The sequence below is a fragment of the Lathyrus oleraceus genome, chromosome 6 (assembly GCF_024323335.1).
Source record: "Lathyrus oleraceus cultivar Zhongwan6 chromosome 6, CAAS_Psat_ZW6_1.0, whole genome shotgun sequence".
NCBI classification, from domain to species: domain Eukaryota; kingdom Viridiplantae; phylum Streptophyta; class Magnoliopsida; order Fabales; family Fabaceae; genus Lathyrus; species Lathyrus oleraceus.
In genome coordinates this window covers 20129889-20150959 of record NC_066584.1, presented here as the reverse complement: position 1 = coordinate 20150959, position 21071 = coordinate 20129889, and positions in this window count along the sequence as shown.

Genomic DNA, 21071 nt, shown 5'->3' with positions numbered 1-21071 from the left:
TTACTGACCACTATCCTAGAATCCAACTCCACTGCAATGGAAGCATATAATCACTTGGAAGATATTTTTCAGGACAACCAAAATGCTCGAGTTGTCACTCTTGAACAAGAGTTTTCTAACACTCGTATGGAGGATTTTCCCAATGTCTCAGCTTACTGTCAGCGTCTTAAGATGCTTTCTGCTTAGTTGAGAAATGTCGGCTCCCCTGTCAACAATCATCGTCTGGTCCTTCAGCTGATCTCTGGTCTCCCAGAAGCTTATCGTAGTGTTGCTACTTTGATTCGCCAGAGCAACCCTCTTCCGGCATTCTATTAGGCTCGTTCCATGCTCACTTTGAAAGAAGCCGGTATGACTAAGATGACAAACACAAACTCTCATGCTGCTATGGACACCACTCAGCCGAAACCTACTGAAGACACCTCTCAGCGTGGCAACCGCCGCCCCGACAACCGTTCTTGCTCCCATGGAAAACAGGGCCGCGGAGGGGGACGTGGTAACCGCAGTGCACCTCAGTCTGGAGCTCCCAACGCTCCCTCACCTTGGTCCGCTCCTCCTTGGCAACAACAACAATAGTACCCAACTTGGCAACCATGGGGTCGGACTCCACCACCATGGACTATGCGACCGTGTCCGTATCCCACCTCTCAGTGGACACGTCCTGCCGGTCCTCCTAAGTAGCCAAACATTCTAGGACAACGTCCTCAGGTGTATGCAACCTCTACCTCATCTCAAATACCGATAGACATTGAGACCGCAATGCACACCATATCACTCCACACTCCTGACAATCAGTGGTACATGGACACGGACGCAACATCTCACACAACCGCATCACAAGGTAATCTCTCGTCTTATTTTCCAGTAAGTAATTCAAATCAGAAATTCATTGTAGGCAGTGGCCATGGAATTCCAATTCACGGCACCAGGCACACACAAATAACCACATCTCACCAACCCCTTCACCTTAACCATGTCCTGCATGCCCCAAAAATTATTAAAAATTTAATTTCTGTGAGACGACTCACCACTGACAACAATGTTTCTGTTTCCTTTGATCCTTTTGGTTTTACTGTCTCTAATTTTCAGAAGGGGATCACCCTTCTTAGATGTGACAGTTGTGGAGATCTTTATCCAGTTACCACTCCTCCTAGTTTTGTCGGTCTCACATCCAGTCTTTGGCATAGTCGTCTTGGTCATCCTGGCATGTCTGTTTTGAATTCCCTTCGCAAAAATAAGTTCATATGTTGTGAACCTTTTAATTCTTCTGTCGTTTGTGACTATTGTGTTTTAGGCAAACAAGTTAAATTTTCATTTTTTGATTCTCAAACTACGACTTTGATGCCTTTTGACATTTTACATAGTGATTTATGGACGTCTCCAATTTTAAGTTCTGCTGGTCATAAATATTATGTCTTATTCTTAGATGATTTTACAAACTTCTTGTGGACTTTTCCTATTAGCAGAAAGTCTCATGTGTTTGAAACATTCAAGTCACTTACTCAACTCATTCAAACTCATTTTTTTTTGCAAAAAGTCAAAACATTTCAATGTGACAATGACGGTGAATATAATAATGAGCTTTTTCAAAAATATTGCACTGATCATGGTCTAGTTTTTCATTTTGGCATCATGCTCTCCACATGGCAACTTACCCCCACACATCCTCACAAAATGGGAAAGCGGAACGCAAAATAAGAACCATTAATAATATGATACGCACTATGCTATCTCATTCTTCTGTTCCCCCTCGTTTTGGCTTCATGCTCTCCACATGGCAACTTACCTGTTAAATATTATTCCCTGTAAAACACTTCATGATCAGTCACCAACACAACTCATGTATCATCGTGATCCCACCTACACACATCTTAGAGTCTTTGGTTGTCTATGTTATCCATTATTCCCGTCATCTACCATTCATAAGTTACAACCCCGCTCTACTCCGTGTGTCTTCTTGGGTTATCCGCCGAATCATAGAGGTTATAAGTGTTTTTATTTGTCTAATAGAAAATTAATAATTTTGAGGCATGTTATCTTTGATGAAACTCAATTTTCCTTCATCAAGATACACTCCCCTTCACCTCACTCTTATCAATTCCTAGATGATGACCTTCACCCCTACCTTATACATCAGTGGCAAAATCAAATTTCACCACCTGTTGCACATAACCAACCAATACCCACAATCCCAATTGATCAACCACTACCCTCAATAAACCAACAATCATAATCTCCTACCTCTTCAATCAACACACCCATTATAATAAACTCTCCATCACCACCATCAATTCAACCGCATCCACCTCCACCTATACAAACCATCACTACCCGAAGCATGAAAGACATTGTCAAACCCCGCACGATATTTAACTTATCGATCTCTCACTCTACCACAACATCTCTCCCATACCTAAAAACCCCAAACTAGCCTTATCAGACCTGAATTGGAAATCCGCAATGCAATATGAATTTGATGCTCTTATTCGAAATAAGATGTGGGATTTAGTTCCTCGTCCTTATGATGCTAATCTTATTCGATGTATGTGGATTTTTAGGCATAAGAAAAGTTCTGATGGCTCCTTTGAGCGTTATAAGGCTCGTCTTGTAGGTGATGGCAGGTCACAGGTTGCAGGTGTGGATTATGATGAGACTTTTAGCCCCGTGGTGAAACCCGCTACCATTCAAACATTGCTTACCATTGCTCTCTCCAAATCCTGGCCCATTCATTAATTGGATGTCCAAAATGCCTTTTTACATGGTGATCTTCATGAGACTGTTTACATGCATCAGTCATTGGGTTTCTGCGACCTCCGTCATCCAGATTATGTATGTCGGTTGAAGAAGTCATTGTATGGTCTCAAGCAAGCGCCTATGACATGGTACCAACGTTTTGCTGACTATGTCGCCACCATTGACTTTCGCCATAGCACATCAGACCACTCCCTCTTCATATATCGACAAGGTTTAGACATGGCCTACATTCTGCTGTATGTAGACGACATCCTCCTCATCACCTCCACTCAAGTCCTCCGCCAATCAATTATGTCACTCTTATCATCTGAGTTGCAATGAAGGATTTGGGCCCTCTGAGTTACTTTCTGGGTATTGCAGTATCTCGTCATCCTGATGACATATTTCTCATTCAAAGCACTTATGCATCAGAGATCATTGAACGTGATAACATGGCGTCCTGTAAACCATCAGCCACTCCTGTTGACACCAAGCACAAACTCAGCACCTCCTCCGACACTTCTTATGAGGATCCCTCCTTGTATCGGAGTCTTGCAAGGGCCCTATAGTATCTCACATTCACTCGACATGATATATCATATGCTGTTCAACAAGTTTGTCTTCACATGCATGCCCTCGCACGGAACACATGCTTGCTCTTAAGCGCATTTTGCGCTATGTTCAGAGCACCTTACATTTTGGACTACACTTATCCCCATCTCCCATTACAAAGCTTATCTCCTACACTGACGCTGATTGGGGTGGATGTCCTGACACAAGACGTTCTACATCTGGGTACTGTGTTTTTCTAGGTGACAACCTTATTTCTTGGTCTTCCAAAAGGCAGTCAACTCTCTCTCGTTCCAGTGCTGAAGCCGAATATAGGGGGGTTGCCAATGTTGTCTCCGAATCGTGTTGGATTCACAATCTTCTCCTGGAACTCAATTTTCATATTCCTTAGGCCACTTTGGTGTATTGTGACAATGTTAGTGCCATCTATCTATCTGATAATCCTGTGCAGCATCAGTGCACTAAGCATATTGAGATAAACATTCATTTTATTCGGGAAAAGGTAGCTCGTGGCCAGGCACGCGCCCTTCATGTTCCCTCAAGACATCAGATCGCAGACATCTTCACCAAAGGACTTCCTCGCATTCTCTTTGATGATTTTCGGACCAGTCTAAGCATCCGTGAACCTCCCGCTTCGACTGCCGGGGGGGGGGGGGGGGTGATAGAATATAATGTTTTGTTATAATTAGTCATAATTAGTTTCCTATAATTATGTTGTATCATAATTAGATAGTTGACCAAATGTTACACATTGATGTATATATATTATATTCAGATCAATGAGAAAAACACGATTTTCATTATCTTACAAATGTGACACTTTCCCACGAAGGCTAAAGCAATTGATCCTTAGGTGTGTATTATGTCATTTTGAAAAGAGACAATAAAATTTTAATTACAAGGCATTACAATATAAAAAAATATTAAAACTTATTATTTTATTATATTATTTATTATTATGTATTACTAGTTTTGTTGAGTAACTCATAATTTTTCTTTTTATCATAACAAATTAACTGTATTTTTTATATATTTTTTAATATAATAAAATGAGTTACAACTTGAATCGGGGTGAATGTCCAGTATCTGCATTTTTATAGTGTCAAATAATAATATTTTTAAGGAAAATAAAAATGGTAAATTGATCATCATTTAAAAGATTAAAAATACGTATTTTTTTTAAATATATGTATATTAAATGCATTGAAAACATACATAATCATCTTTTTAAAAAAATATTACGAGGATTCAATAAAGTGAGTATAATATATTTTATTTATTTCATTGAATACTGAGTATAACATATTTTATTTATTTGAAATTCTTAATGAGTGGTTATAAACTTAAGATTTTCCTGTAATTGAAATCTATTGAAATGTATTGACAAAAAATAGCATGACCCTATTTTCAATAATTGAAATCTATTCATGATATTTTTATAAACTTAAGATTTTCCTGTAAAATAGTGTTTATATAAGTTAGATTCTTGAAATATTATGTTACATCTAAGAAAATGTATGTTGCATAATAGATTACAATTGGACCTTATAATAGACAAAAAAAAATTAAGAAGAACTAGATCTTATAAAAATTTAGTTTATCTAATTTGACTTCGAAATTTTTAAACAACTCAAACCTATTAATGTAACGTATAGTTAAACTCGATTTATTTTCATTCTTAATATGTATGATATTTATTCAGGAAAAGTAAATATCAATATAACTTTGATAAAAAATATTTAAGTTTGGGTATTGAATCTATTGACTCACTTCATTCGTATGACATTAATGATTTATTATTTTATTATTGTATTCAATTGTTTAATAATATTTTTAAGATAAAAAAATTAACAAAATATTTGTTATTCTATGTGAATTTAATTTAAATCAAATTATAAATTCGATTCAGTTTTGAAAAAAAAACAAAACAAAACACACAAATGGAATAAAGAACACAACTTAAAATTTAAATTTGAACAGTTCCGCCACAACCCGGGTATAATCCTAAATATAACACAATAATGTTTGCTTGATTTACAAGGAGGTAATTAAACTATAGTCCATTAATGCAATAATAATAAATGAATGCAATTAATGTTAGAGATATGGAAACTTAATATACTATTCAGTACGAATTTGTAAGAAAAACTTCAATATTTCTCACTTATTAAAAAAAATATAAAATCTGATGTCTTTTTTGAAATATATTTTGAGAAGAGGTAAAAACAATTTTGATTGGTTGTTTTTATGGAAAAAGAAGAGAAAAATCAAATTAAATGCACTTTACATTTAATTTTACTTTAGAAAAGATGAACTTTTTAGAAAATGGTTAAATGAAATAAAATTGATGATTTTTTTTTCTTATAATTTGTAACAAGAAAAATGAGTGTTTTTTTACTTATAAACTGATATGGAGGGAGTATACACCTAAGCGTTGATATGCCTCCTCAAGATAAATTACCATCAATAATTTTGATGTCGGATGATAATTTACTAAATTTGTAAGCAACTATCAGTTTATTGAGTATTCCCACAAGTTTTTTTTTAGAGGCATACGTCCACGAGGAAAATCGTAGGTTTGTGGTTTGAAGAAGGGCTTTACCAAGTGAAAAACAATAATTTAAATGCGGTTACCGATTATCACGAGGGTATAATTGATTACAGCTGAGCAAAATTTATTTTTGGGTTAAAAATAAAAAGTTGACTTGGGGGTGTAACCGATTATACATTCGCAGTAATCGATTATCACTGTTATATTTTAGTTTTGTTAAAAAAGTTGTAATCGATTACAGATTTTGTCTAACCGATTACAATAGTTAGTTTTCAGATTTTCAGTTATGTTAGGTAGTTACTTGTATTCTAATTCATTTTATATATATATATATATATATATATATATATATATATATATATATATATATATATATATATATATATATATATATTGGAATTATTATGTACCAATGTTAAAATGAAAATTCTCACCCTCAATTACTGATCGAGTGATTTCAAGTTCTAACATTTGACATTAAGAGTCTGGTTAGATCCACCAAACATCTACTGTGCAATATGAATTCAATCTCCAATAAAAGAATCCCTGCAAACTTACTCATCCTTGATGCGATGAACTACGACAAATGGTGTAAACAAATGAAGGTGTTGTTTGGCTACCAAGATGTTCTTGAAGTGATCAAGAATGATGTGAATCCTCTTACCGAATGTGTCACAGATGCACGATGAGCTACACATAAGGAAGAAAAGAAGAAAGATTCCAATACGTTATTTTTGATCCATCAGTGTGTGGATGATGATAACTTTGAGAAAGTTGGTGATTGTGAATCATCGAAGCAAGCATGGTAAATCTTAGAAAAGGCATACGCAGGGGCTGACAAAGTGAAAGTGGTTAGGTTACAAACTCACAAATGTCAAATTGAGTTGATTCAAATGGAGGAGAAGGAGACCATCAACAATTTCACAACGATAATTACTTGGTTGATGAACCAAGTAAAAACATGTGGAGAAACGGTCATAGAGCAGTATGTTGTCGCAAAAGTCTTGCGTTCTTTAACGTCAAGGTTTGATAATATGGTCGTAGCAATTGAGGGATCGAAGGATCTTGCGAAGATGAGCAAAGATGATATACAAATCTCTCTTGAGGAACATGAGAAAATAATGGAGGATAGGAATTGTGATAAGGAAAAGGCGAAGATTGCTTTGCAAGCTCGTTTCAATGAGAAGGACAAGAGATCGAAAGGAAAATGACCCATGAAGTGTAGAGGGCATTTTCAGAATTTTGGTGGAAGAGAATTCCAAAGTTCCAAGAATTCGACTTGTCAAAAGGATGAGAGCAGCTGTAGTAAAAATGATGGTCAAGGAAACTTTAGAGGTGAAAGAAGAGGGATATACAAGAGTATGATGCAATGCTTTGTTTGTAAAAAGTTTGTCCATTTTGCAAGAGAGTACAATGCGAACAAGAAGAAACCTCAATTGGATGAAGCCAAGGTTGCAAGACAATAGTTTGATAAATAAGACACACTCGTGGTCATGATCATAGAGGGGGACTACAACAGCAACAAGTTGCGGGACAACAACAACAATAGTTTTAGAAACGCTGCAAAACCATGTTGTAACCGGTTACGTAAAAGCTATAACTGTTTACAGGCAGAAGAAAAAGTAATGGTGACTTTGAAAGAAGAGGTTCAAAGCAACAATCAATGGTATTTAGATTCCGGATGTTCTACTCATATGATAGGAAGGAAGGATTGGTTTGTTATAATCAATCGTTCCATGACGAACAAAGTGAAGTTCACTGATGATACCACTCCAGCGGTCAATGAGATCAATGATGTTTTGATCATGATAAGGGATGATGGACATTTCTTGATCAAATATGTGTTATACATTTCAGGAATCAAGTGTAACCTTCTAAGTATTGACCAATTGCTTGAGAAGGGTTACAAGATTCACCTAGAAAATAAGAGGCTACACATGATGGATGCAAATGAGGGTTTGGTCCTAAAAGCTCCGATGGATGCCAATAGAACTTTCAAGGTTGAGTTGAAGGTTATGGAGCATATGTGTCTTGCTACATCGGCTAGTCAATAAGAGTGGATATGGAACTATAGGCTTGTGCGTCTCAACTTTAGAGATCTCAATGCCTTGCAAAAGAACATGATGGTAACGAGGCTGCCATTGATCAACATATCGGCTGCAATTTATGAAGAATGTGTGCAAGTAAAGCAACATAAGGGTAAATTCAGCAATGATTCATGTTGTAGAACCAAGTATCACCTTGAGGTGGTGTATTCGGATGTGTGTGGACTGATGCAAGTTGACTCGATTGGTAATAATAGATATTTTGTCACATTCATTAATGATCATAGTAGAAAGTCGTGAACATACCTAATCAAGAGAAAGGATGGGGTATTCTAAGTGTTTAAGAAGTTCAAATACATGGTTGAGAGGAAAAGTGGTCACAAGCTCAAAGTGCTCAAAACGGATGGTGGAGGCGAATATGTCTCAAAAGACTTTAAGAGGTTTTGTGATAAAGAAGGAATAATATATGGGGTTAGACCACCTTATACACCACAACAAAACGATGTTGCTGGAAGAAAGAATCGATCGATCATGAATATGGTGAGAAACATGTTAAAGGGGAAGAACTTCCCGAAAGAGTTATGGGGAGAAACGGTATCCACACCTGCTAATTTGTTGAATATGTGTCCGGAAAAGAATCTTGAGAAGATAACATTGAAGGAAGTATGGTCTGGATTTAAACCGAACCTGAATCACTTGAGAGTTTTCGGTTCCGTAGCGTATCAACATGTTTCAGGGCAGCTTAGAAAGAAGTTGGGTGATAAGGGAAAGTTGATGATACTTGTAGGGTATCACTATACCGATGGTTACAAGTTGTATGACGCAACAAACAGAAGGATTGTGATCAACCGATATGTCATTTTTATGAGATTAGGCAGCTACAGTTGCCTCTAACTAGTTACTGGAAAGCTGTAACTAGTTACAACAATGTCAAATCAGTTTCCGCAGAGCTGGAAAGTGCATAAACAACCTTGGTCGAAGCCCGAATTGAAGAGAGTGTAATAAGATAAACAAAGAAAATAGGTTTTCCTCCAAGACTAAAATATTGTGAGCTGTTCCGAGACATTAAAGTCAATGATGATGGTGGTTTCGTCCATTTTGCACTTATGGCCGAATCTGAACCCGTTAAGACGAAAGAGGCCTTGAGTGATCCAAAATGGATTTGTGCTATGAAGGAGGAGATGAAATCCATTGAGAAGAACAAAACTTAGGAGTTGGTTGATCTTCCAGACAAGAAGAGGCCAATTGGTGTAATATGAGTGTTCAAAGTGAAGGCAAATCCCAAGGGTGAAACAATCAAGCATAAGGCTCTATTAGTTGCAAATGGATTCTTTCAAAGAGAATACATAAACTTTGAAGAGGTATTTGCATAGGTTGCTAGGATTGAAACCATTAGGTTAGTTGTTGGTATTACGAATAACAACAACTTCTCCATCTAGCAAACATATGTTAAATTTGCGTTTTTGAACGTACCGCCTGAAGAAGAAGTTTATGTTGAACAACCCCCTGGTTTTGTTGTGAGAAACCAAGAGTCAAAGTTCTGCAAGTTGAAGAAAGTATTGTACGGTTTGAAACAAGCTCCAGGAGCTCGGAAAAAGAGGATATATGGTTTCTTAAAGGAGATTGGCTTCAAGATGTGTGTATCCGAACATGGTGTATGCAAAGACGGATACAAGTGAAGGGGTGATAATACTTTGTCTATACATAAATGATTTGTTAATTACGGGCAACGAAGAATAATGCATTTCTAAGTTCAAGAGTGAACTTATGAAAGAGTTTGAGATGAACGACCTTGGCCTTATGACATACTTTTTTGGAATTGAGTTCCATAATTCCAAAAAGGGACTGCTCATGCACCAAAGGAGGAATGCGTTTGAGATTTTGAAGAAGTTTAAAATGGAGCATTATAATGCTGCCATTACTCCGGATGAACCGAGGCTACATTTGTCAAAGAAAGACATTAATCCAACTCAGTATAGAAGGTTGATTGACTCATTGCATTACCTATGTAATACGCGGCCATACTTGGCGTTTAGTGTCAATATTATGAGTAAATTCGGAAGGTGGGAAAAATACAATAAGGGGGGGGTTGATTTATGTTGGATTTTTATTCTTTAATCTTTTTCTACTTCTTCTTATGATGACTTTCAAGCAGATTATGAACCCTTAGTTCAGAGTCTGACTCAGAAAGGCTTGAATAGATTATGAAGGGCCATGTCAGATTCTGAACCAGAATCTGACTTAGAGGACATAGTTGACAACAACGAAATATTTAAGTATAAAAGCAAATAAATTAAAGCAAGAGACACAAGCAGTTATCCTGGTTCCTCTCATAACTTGAGAGTAGTCTAATCCCCTTGATCTTCCAAGGGATTTCCACTATAACCAAACTGATTGCAAATGCTCAAGCACACAAGCAAGAGAACTTTTTGCTTACACACATAAGTATAAGACTTCCTTTCTCAAACAGACAAGTTTGCGACTTCCTTGCTCAAGCACTCAAGCTCAAGACTTCCTTGACCAAACACACAAGTCTGAGACTTCCTTGCTCTAGCACACAAGCTAAAGACGTCAAATGCTCAATCACTAAAGCAAGATATTTCTGACTCTATAACAAACTGTTAAGAGATTTGGTAAATACTACATTTGATATACAATCAGAGGTGTAGACATAATACAACTTAGAAAGACTCGAAGACTTAAGAACTTATAAAATATACAAGAGTCAATATGTTCTAAGTCTAACAACTTTTACAGAGTAACTTCTCTTTGATTGTCAAGTTTCAGAGTCTATAATAGTGTGTTGTATTGAAGTTTGGTAGTCTTCGTCTTCATCCCATATGCTTCTTATAGAGAGGGAGAAAAGAGACGTTGGAGACTTTCACCAAAAGGATGGATAAACTTTGTACTTGATTAGACACATCAACCAAACACCTTTATACAAGAGGAATTGTCCGTTGAATCTTAGACAACTAAGAGAAGATTTTTCCTTAAGTCTTCACGTGATCAAAAAGGTTCCTAAGCCTGTTAGAGTTGCCTCGATTGAAGAGACTCTACTTCAGAGGTTGATTTCCTTCAGACTTCAGTCTTTAGAGGCTGATCACATCAGAGTCCATTTCTTGGCTTCTGAAGCTTCAGAGTCTGGGTCACCAAAGGATGACTTTCTTCAGAGTTGACTTCTTCAGAGTGTGGATCTCCAACAGAGGTAGAGTCTTCAGAAGTAATATTCAAAGCCAGAGTCCGATCTTCAAATGCACATTCCTCAAGCTTTTCTTCATCTGTTTTTAATCATATAATCATGCATACTTGAACAAATGTTAGAATACACAATTGTTCTTTAAATACTTTGTCATCATTAAAACCCAAGGGATATGGTATCAACCAATTTTGTTACAACAATCTCTCCATTTTTGATGATGGCAAACATAGGTATTTAAGAATAATGGTTGTTAATTTAATTAACTTGTTGACTTCAGGATCAGAGGTTTGTAAGCTCCCCCTGAGTCTTATAGTCATAAGGGTGAAGTTTGTAAGCTCTCCCTAAGTCTTATACATGTTAGTTAAATTTATCTTTGAAGCACAATAACATTAATCTTCATAAATTAAGAAACAATGTAATAATCATCAAACTCAGGTGCTTAAATACCCCTTAACTTTCTCCCCCTTTCATCATCAACAAAAAGATAAGAAAAGAAAAGAGACTGAATACAAATAATGTATGGGAGAAAATAGTTATGAATAAACATGAGTTAAAGTCAGTCATTACTTCCCTTTAGTCATATATATATATATATATATATATATATATATATATATATATATATATATATATATATATATATATATATATATATATATATATATATATATATATATATATATATATATATATATATATATATATATATATATATATATATATATATATATATATATATATATATATATATATATATATATAGAAAAAGATTAGGCTAGTATGGTTGTTTAAAAACATCTTCAATTTATAAGGTGGCCAAATCACAATTCTGACAACTGAGCACAGATAAGTAGAGCTCAGAACTGGGAAGATATGCATGAAGACCAAGACCAAATTCTCTTTCCTATGTCCATGTGTTCACAGAGATCAATATTGACTACTTTTTACCCCAAACAGTCTATAAAGAGCATATTTGCATTATCAACAAGATCACATTCCTCTTCTTCCAAACTCCTCTTTTCAAGAAATATGAGCAAGCTAAATCAGGATAAGAATTTGAGGAGACACTTTGCTAAGGAGATCAACAAGCTCATGAAGAAGCAAGAGAAGGAAAAGAAAATTAGATCTACTAAAGTTGCAAAAGCTCATAAAGACATGGAAGTTTATGGTTCAAGCACATCTGCTAGGATTCTAAGATAGGGAGCACTTCAGAGACAACAATGAAGAACCCCAAAAAGGAGAAGGAGCCTGATGAATAATTTGAATACAACTCAGATGATGATCATGGCTATATTGATGTCCTCAAAACTTATGATGATGATGTTGACCAAGTCTGAAGGTTGTAACTTTTCATCATGCATCTGTTGTCTTCAGAAAGTAATTCTGAATCTTGTACTCATTTCCTTTAATCAATAAATTAAAGGAAACCCTTTCTCATACTTTCTTATAGTAATGCTTGTTAGCCACTAACAACCTTTGATTTAACCACTGATATTGAGATCTCATAGCAATTTTCAACCATTTCAACCAGAATTTTGAAAACAATTGAAAAACAAAGTTTTGACTAAGGGAGAATCATGACATGATTTTGTTTTACCATAAATAAAATACTAAGTCCCAATTGATATATCTTTGAGTATGAGCAAAATTAGCACAAACTGAAAACTTAACAAATATAGGACAAAGACAAAAAGTTATTTTCAGGTTTGTGGCACATAAATGGACAACATAAGAAATAGACTTAACATAAAAACTACTTATATGCTATCAAAAACAACCAATCAAGTTTTGAGTATCAGAGGCTGAGATGCTCTAGAGGATTTCATAAATCAGAAGCTGGTTAAGAGCTTCTAATCATAGTAGCTTGTAATCATATCAGTTTTTGATCCTCCATTCAGAAGCAAGAACTAATCTTCCACAAAACGAATACTCAAATTATTTTTAATGAAATCAAATCTTTCTATTGTAAGAGGTTTGGTAAATATATTATCCAATTGATGATCTATATCACTGTATATCTATTAAACCTTTCTGAACATAATCTCTAATAAAATGATGTTTTATCTCATTGTGCTTGGTTCTAAAATGTTGAACTGGATTTTTAGTTAAACAGATGGGAACAATATTATTACAGAAAATGGGAATATTGTTTCCACAAATCTGATAATCTTCTAACTGATATTTCATCTAGAGGAGTTGTGTGTAGCATTTAGTTTCTTGTGTTTTACTAGCCCAATATATTAGGTTTTCACTTATGGATAGACAATTTCCACTAGTGGATTTCCTTTCAACTTTATCCCTAGCAAAATCAGCATAATAGAATCCAACCAACTTGTAATCTAGGGATTTTTTTATAAAGCAACCCTAGATTAGTTGTTCCCTTTAGATACCTAAAGATCCTCTTAACAACAATTAAATGAGTCTCCCTAAGATCTGATTGGAATCTTGCACACATACACACATTGAACAAAATATCTAGCCTAAAAGCTGTTAAGGAGAGTAAGAAGCCAATCATACCTCTATACAACTTCTGACATACTTTAGAGCTTTCTTCTTCTTTGTTCAGATTGCGTGTTGGATGCATAAGAGGGTTCATAAATTTACAGTCTTCAAGCTTTAGCTTTTTCAGAAGTTCCTAAGTATATTTTGACTGATGAGCATAGACTCCATCTTTGCTTTGGTTGATCTTAATTCCAAGGAAGAACTTCAATTCCCCCATCATGCTCATCTCAAATTCATCCTACATAGTCTCAGAAAATTCTTTGCAAAGAGATGCATTAGTTGGACCAAAAATTATGTTCTCAATATAAACTTGGACAATCAAGATTTTTTATTTAGAGTCTTTCTGAATAATTTAGTGTTAACTTGATCCTTTTTAAAGCCATTTTCTAACAAGAAATTACTTAGTCTCTTATACCTAGCTCTTGGAGCTTGTTCAAATCCATAAATAGATTTCTTAAGTTTAAAAACATAATCTGGATAGACTAAGTCCTCAAACCCGGGATGTTGTTTGATATATACTTCTTCACAAATGACTCCATTTAAGAAGGCACTCTTAACATATATTTGATATAAAATAATATCATTATTAATATCATAAGATAGAAGAAGCTTAATTACCTCTAACATTGCAACCGGTGCAAAGGTTTCAGAGAAATTTATACCTTCTTGTTGATTCTAGCCTTGAGCTACCAATCTAGCTTTGTTTATTACCACCTCTCTTGCTCATTTAGCTTGTTTCTGAACATCCATTTTGTTCTAATGATGTTCTTCTAATAAGATATGGGAACCATATCCCACACATCATTCCTTTGAAACTGGTTCAGTTCTTCTTGCATGGCTATAATCCATCCATCATCTGATAAGGCTTCATCAACAGAAACTGGTTCTATCATGGAGATAAGTCCCAACATTGAATTCTCCTTTCTAAATACAGATCTTGTTCTTAGAGGACTATCATTATTTCCAATTATTAACTCTTATATATGAGAAGAGTTGTATTTGAAGGATTTTCTGGATTGTGCAACTTCTTGAGAGTCACAGGGAGCTTCTTTAGTACCTGCTTCCTCTAGACGCGTTTCAGAAGTAAGGATTGATTATGAACCACCAATTTTTGAACATCTAGCTTCTGAAGCTCTAACCTCTGAACATACAGCTTCTGAATGAGCTATAGCTTCTGATCCACCAGCTTTTGGAGAGACTTCTGATATATGAAACTCTGAATATTTTTAAACTAGCTCTGACATTTTACTGTCAAGCCCTTTGTCATCAAATTTTATATATAGACTCTTTAACCATTCTGATTTCAGATTTATACACTATGTATGCCTTTGAGCGTTTATAGTATCCAAAAAAGATACCCTTTTGAGCTTTGGGATCAAATTTCTTCTGATAGACTTTATTGTTTAAGATGTAACATGTACACCCAAACTGTTGAAAATAAGAAATGTTGGGTCTTCTTCCTTTGAATATCTCATATACAGTTTTATTCAGAATGGGCTTGATGTAGATCCTATTCTAAACATAACAATCAGTGTTTACAGCTTCTTCCCATAAGTACTATGGTAAATTATTTTCATGAATTATTATTCTGGCCATTTATCTTAAGATCTATTCTTCCTCTCTACAACTCCATTTTGTTGTGGATTTATAGGAGAAGAGGACTCATTCTTGTTTTGAACATATTTTAATTCCTCTTTCAAAATATCATATTGCTTTGTTAATGTTTTCATGTGTCTGGCCTTTTCCTTACACCTACTCATAAGATCTTGAATACAGGTAATCAAATTAAAACGAGATAATTTAGAAAATACCTCATTTTCCTCATATTCTGAACCAAAATTTTGAGTCAGATTCTACTTCAGAAGATGTAATAGTCATCAAAGAAAGACTGGATTGCTCTTCATCTTTTCATAATCTTCTTCTTTGTCAAGTTCATCCCATGTAGCCATGAAACTTTTCTTGAATCTGTTTTTGAAGCTGTTCTTTTGGAAGCTTCCCTGCTTTGCCTTGTCCTTTCACAACTCTGGACATTCAACAATAAAGTGACAAGACTTCTCGCAGTTGAAGCATCCCTTATGATCATCCTTATTATCTCTTAAACTTTATCCTATGAAGCCACCACTTCTACCAGAGAATTTGTTCTTCATCTTGGCCAAGTATTGAAATCTTTTAATGATAAAGGTCATCTCCTCATTATTTGATTCCTCTTCAGAAGCTTTTGATTGAGAAGCTACTTCACATTTCCAGATTTTGGGAGCCTTTATAGATTTTACAGAAGATTTCAAAGTAAGGGACTTTACTTCTTGATAGGTTCATCTCCATTGAGATCCATCTCATGACTTTGGAGATTTCTGATAAGACTTTCAAGACTTAATGTGTTTGAGTTTTTAACCTCCTGGATAGTTGTTACCTTGGGTCTGAATTTGATAGGAAGACTCCTAAGAATCTTCTTGACTTGGTCAAAGATTGTGTAGCTCTTGTTCAACACTTAAAGACCAGACAAAAGAATTTGAAACCTAGAAAACATGGTTTCAATGTTGTCATACCCCAATTTTGCCCTTCATTCAATAAATCAATACAATTATATTGACATATGCATCATTTATACATCATAGCATGCATATCATATTGCATAAGGCCTAAAATGTCAACCAGGATAAAATTTTGAATTTACAGAAAGGCCGGTTGAACTGATTCTCAAATGTAGGAGAAATCAGCAGGCAAAAAATTTAAAAATCAAGCTTGCAGGAGTCAATTTATTAACCTACGGTTCACGTAGTTTAACCTGACGTGCTCGTTTTATTTTTTCGACTACTTTTCAGTCGCTTTTTGATCAGCCTGAGCCTTTTAACCGATCATTTTTTTTTATTTCAAAATTTGATCAAAATCTATATATTTTTGAGAAGTTTATTTCGTGTTGATCATTTTGATACATTCAGTTTATTTTTTTTGAGTACCTTTGCGCGCATCTTTTATTCATTTTGAGTTTGTTTATTGTTGTTTTTTTGTCAACATATTCGTAATGATTAAATAGAATTTTTTACATTTTAGTTTCGATTAAACTTTGTTTATTTATAATAAATTGATTTTTTTTAATTCAAGTTATTTTTAATCAGTTGTGCATTAGTAAAGCACCAGAAGAGCATTTTAGGTATATTAGAAAAAAATAGAAAACCCTAGCACACTAGTATATAAGTTAAATATTGCATTGTAAGAAAAAGAGGCCAATCAAATGGATTTGTGGCGCCTTCATGAACGTATCACTTTACTTTCTCTCAATTTAAAAAAACATACTCAAAAACCAACAACATTGAAAACAAAAAAGTGAAAAAAACGGAGACAAAAAAGACCCCTTGTGTTCTTCATACGTTATTTTTCATCCTAAAAAAACAAACTACAAAAAAATTCTCCCTGTTCTTCCTCCATCAAAAATCACCTCACAAACAAGACCATATCACATAACCACACTTCAAGGTCTCATTCTCTCCTTCCTATTTTCGCAATACTACACAATTCATAACCAAACACATACAAATCAATCATGTCAATCTCCCTCTTATGATTTTTAAAGAAAGGTAGAAGAAAATAATCACGAGGAAAAAGCTTAAACGTGAAAAGGAAGTGAGATTCTTTCTCTCCACTACAAAAAAGCCAACCATATCTCCACCACCGTTCTTAAACCACCGATTCTTCTTTCTTTCTTTTATAAACAAACAAAATCATCTTCTTTTTCCAAAACAACAAGCTAACTTACACAATATGTTCACCACTTAACCATATAAACCTCATCTCATCTCACTTAACCATATATTTGTTGATTCATGTTACCACAACCCAGTAAAAAACGAAAAGAAACTCCTCCATCTCCATACTTTCGACAACACAATAAAACACACAACTGCCGGCGAAGCGAGCTCCGGCCAGCCACCTTGTTTCCGCCACAGTCATTGACGAAATCCAACGCTCTCTTTCTTTCGGTAGATTCATGTTGCTTTCATTTTTCTTCTCTGTTCTTTAAAGTTTTATTATTGTTTGTTTTTTATGGTTTATTTTGGGTCTTATCTCTTTGTTTTGATTTAGATGTTGAGCATGTTTACTTGCAGAAAGAGGAGGAAAAAATAGTGTTAATGAGAGATAAAATTTATTTTTTCTTCATCTTTATTGTGTTTTTATTATATATATTCATCCTTCACATATTAGGACAAAAATAGGGTCATGTTGGAGTGGTTGAGACCTCGGTCCCCCATTTCTTGTTTATTTCATTTATATTACATTCTTTTCCATTATTCAAGTTTTATTTTATATATATATATATATATATATATATATATATATATTCATGTTTGCATTTACTTGAAAACGTAAGGTACATGGAGGAGTGGTTGAAGCTTCTTGCCTCTTGCCCCCATGTCCTGGGTTTAAACCCTTACTACCACTTTTTCTATTTTTTTCATTTTTAACCTTTGTTTTTTTATTTCTTTTTGCATTTTTTTAACCATCCAAATTATTTTTCTTTCTAATTTTTGTGACACATATTTATCATTTGTGACATCACATTTGCAATTTTATTTTTATTTTTATTTTTTCCATTTATTTTATTCCGATTACGGCAATTGTAAATACGCCATTTTAATGTTCAAAACAATGGGATACTTGTGGATTTTTATCCCGTTTCCTTTGAATTTTTTCATTTCTAAAAATTGGATTTTAATATATGGATTCGAAATTTCCCATGTCGTTATTCCACCAATTATTTTATTGATACATTGGTTGTATTTCACCGTGTTTTGACCATTTGAAAACGACGTTTCTGTCGTTGTCAATATGCACAAGCCGACTTTGAGCACATTACCTATGGTTTTTCTTCCACTTCAATATTTGTCTTGCATGTCCTTGCGTTATGTGACTTTGATTCGCATCATCGTATCACGATTTTAAGTCGTGCATGCTTCAATTTTATTTATTTCGATTTAATTACTAAGAATGTGTGTTTGTACATATGATATCATGTTACTATCCTCGATTCACATGGCTTACTTTTGGGCATTCTTACAATGAACTTTTGATCAAAATCAAATTATTTTTCGAAATCCCATTAATTTCAAACCATTTTCAAAACCAAATCAACACAATATTTTTTTTTCAAATAACAAAAAGAAGAGGATCATTGGAATCTAGCATTCTGGTGGAAACCCTCGAATAATCGATCCCGAGCCACGTATCTTGGGATAACCATTCATTCTTTTATTTTGTTCTTAAAACACTTAATAAACTTGGACAAATAAGGTTGTTTTTTTAGCATAAATAGAACTTTGAGCTTCAAGCAAAAGCATCACTTATCACTTACCATCCATTATAATTGCTACTTTTCTTTAAGTTATTTGCTTCCACTTTGAAGCCTTAGTCTAAGTTTGCTCTTGTAAATATTCTGCACTTTGTTATATTAATTTTTCCTTCTTTATTTGTAAGTTGTGATTCAATTAACTTTTGATTGCTTTACTTTATTTTCATTTCAATGTACTTGCAATGTCTTATAATTTCTTGATTGTTGTTTGTCTCATCCATATTGTATTATGAGAAACTTGAGTCTCTTTTTATTTTAGAATTTGAGTTCCAATTCACATATATATCTCGGTTGCGAAAGCAAAGACAACATAGACACGCTCATAGTCCGAAAGGATATGTATCGATGTCTGATAGCATCTTTCTACACATTAGATTAGTGTGGCGCTCTCCGTGACAAGACGATTCACTTTCTACTAAGAAAGTTGTTTAGTCATACCAAGAACCATGTATATATTGCGCACGCCATGAAAGTGGGTGACACACACTTTTATCTACTTCTCTATAAAAAAAGTCTTAAATAATCTCGTAATCAAACATTGGATGATCATTGTGGGTGAGCCGAGATATACAACCATAAAACTCATGTCATATCTTTATTATTTGGTAATTTCAATTTCAATCTGCACCAAACAAATACTTTTGTGATCGCTTTAGATATACAAAGTTAGAGTAAAAATTTGATAATCATACATCTCTCTGTGTGTTTGATCTTTTTGTACTACTTGACACAACCGAGCACTTGCACTTCACACACACACGTCATTTATCACAAAAATTGACAAATAACACATTTATAATGACTTGGAGATGCAGCTTGGAAACATATTTGAGATCCACTTGAAATGGCACACCTATGAGAATGTTATTTCCCTTTGAAGAAAGCACATGCAGTAGCAATGTCATTGATCTAGCGAAGAAGATAAAAGTGAACAATATGGAAGTGAATACATATTGAAAGGAGATTATGGTAATTAGACATGACAATATAATCCATAGCCGCGGGTACCCACCCTGAATTTGACGGGGAAAATCCGCTTTGACTGGATTTGAGTTTTCCCCGATTTTAACATATGGGGACGGTGCGGGTAATGGGGAGTGTAGTACCCACCCGAAGCCTCCCCGTTTATTATTATTATTGTTAATATTATTATTATTTAAGAAAATCATATTTATTTTTAAAAACACATACATTATATTTTTACCCTTTCCACTTTCTCATTACATTTATGGTTAGTTATATCAAAGAAAAGACTTTTAACATTCCAAAAACAACTTTAATAATTCAGTTATGTTATGTCTCTTCCACTATTCCAAAAATCTCACTATCAGTGTCATTGAATTTTTCTTTTCACGTTTCAATTAGAACCCATTATCGACATCACCAATTCACCATCTTGAAATCCTCATCAATATTATTTTTGCTGTAAGTTTTATTCTTCTTATTTTCTTATTTTTAATTTTAAATCTTAAATCTTTATTGTGGTTGTAGAAGAATTTGATTGTTGTAAGCAATATATTCTCCTTGATTTTTTTAATATAGTGTTTAAAAGCTTAAATATGGATTAGAAATATATGTATGAATTTTCAATATGAAGTGTAGTTCAGCAAAATTATTCATACTGTAATGCAAGGTCGTAAGTGTATATAACTATTGAGATTTGGGATATCATTACTTTCTATATGTGTATGATATAATCATCTCCCCATAACCAGAAGTCCCTACACCAGACACAAGCCACATATCAAATGATTTTATGTAATTACTTTTATTTAGCTTTATACCACAAAAGTAATATCATATGACATTTTCTACTGTAGATTGTTTGTTTAATTATTGGTTTTATTTAGCTAAAAGCTTAAGTTGTAGTTTAATATAGTAGATTGTTTGTTTAATGAGTTAGTGTTGATATACATTATATTTAATTGGTTTTGTAATTTGAACAACTCAACAGGAGATAAACATGGAAAGTGTTGGTAATGTTGATCCACTTATTTAACAAGATAGTGCACACCAACTAGCTCCCGGTATGAAAGAAAGTTTCAACTCTTCGCTTAATGGCCTGACACCATCGAAGGAAACAATTGGAATACCTAATGATGAGACAACTGATAAAATGGATACATGTGA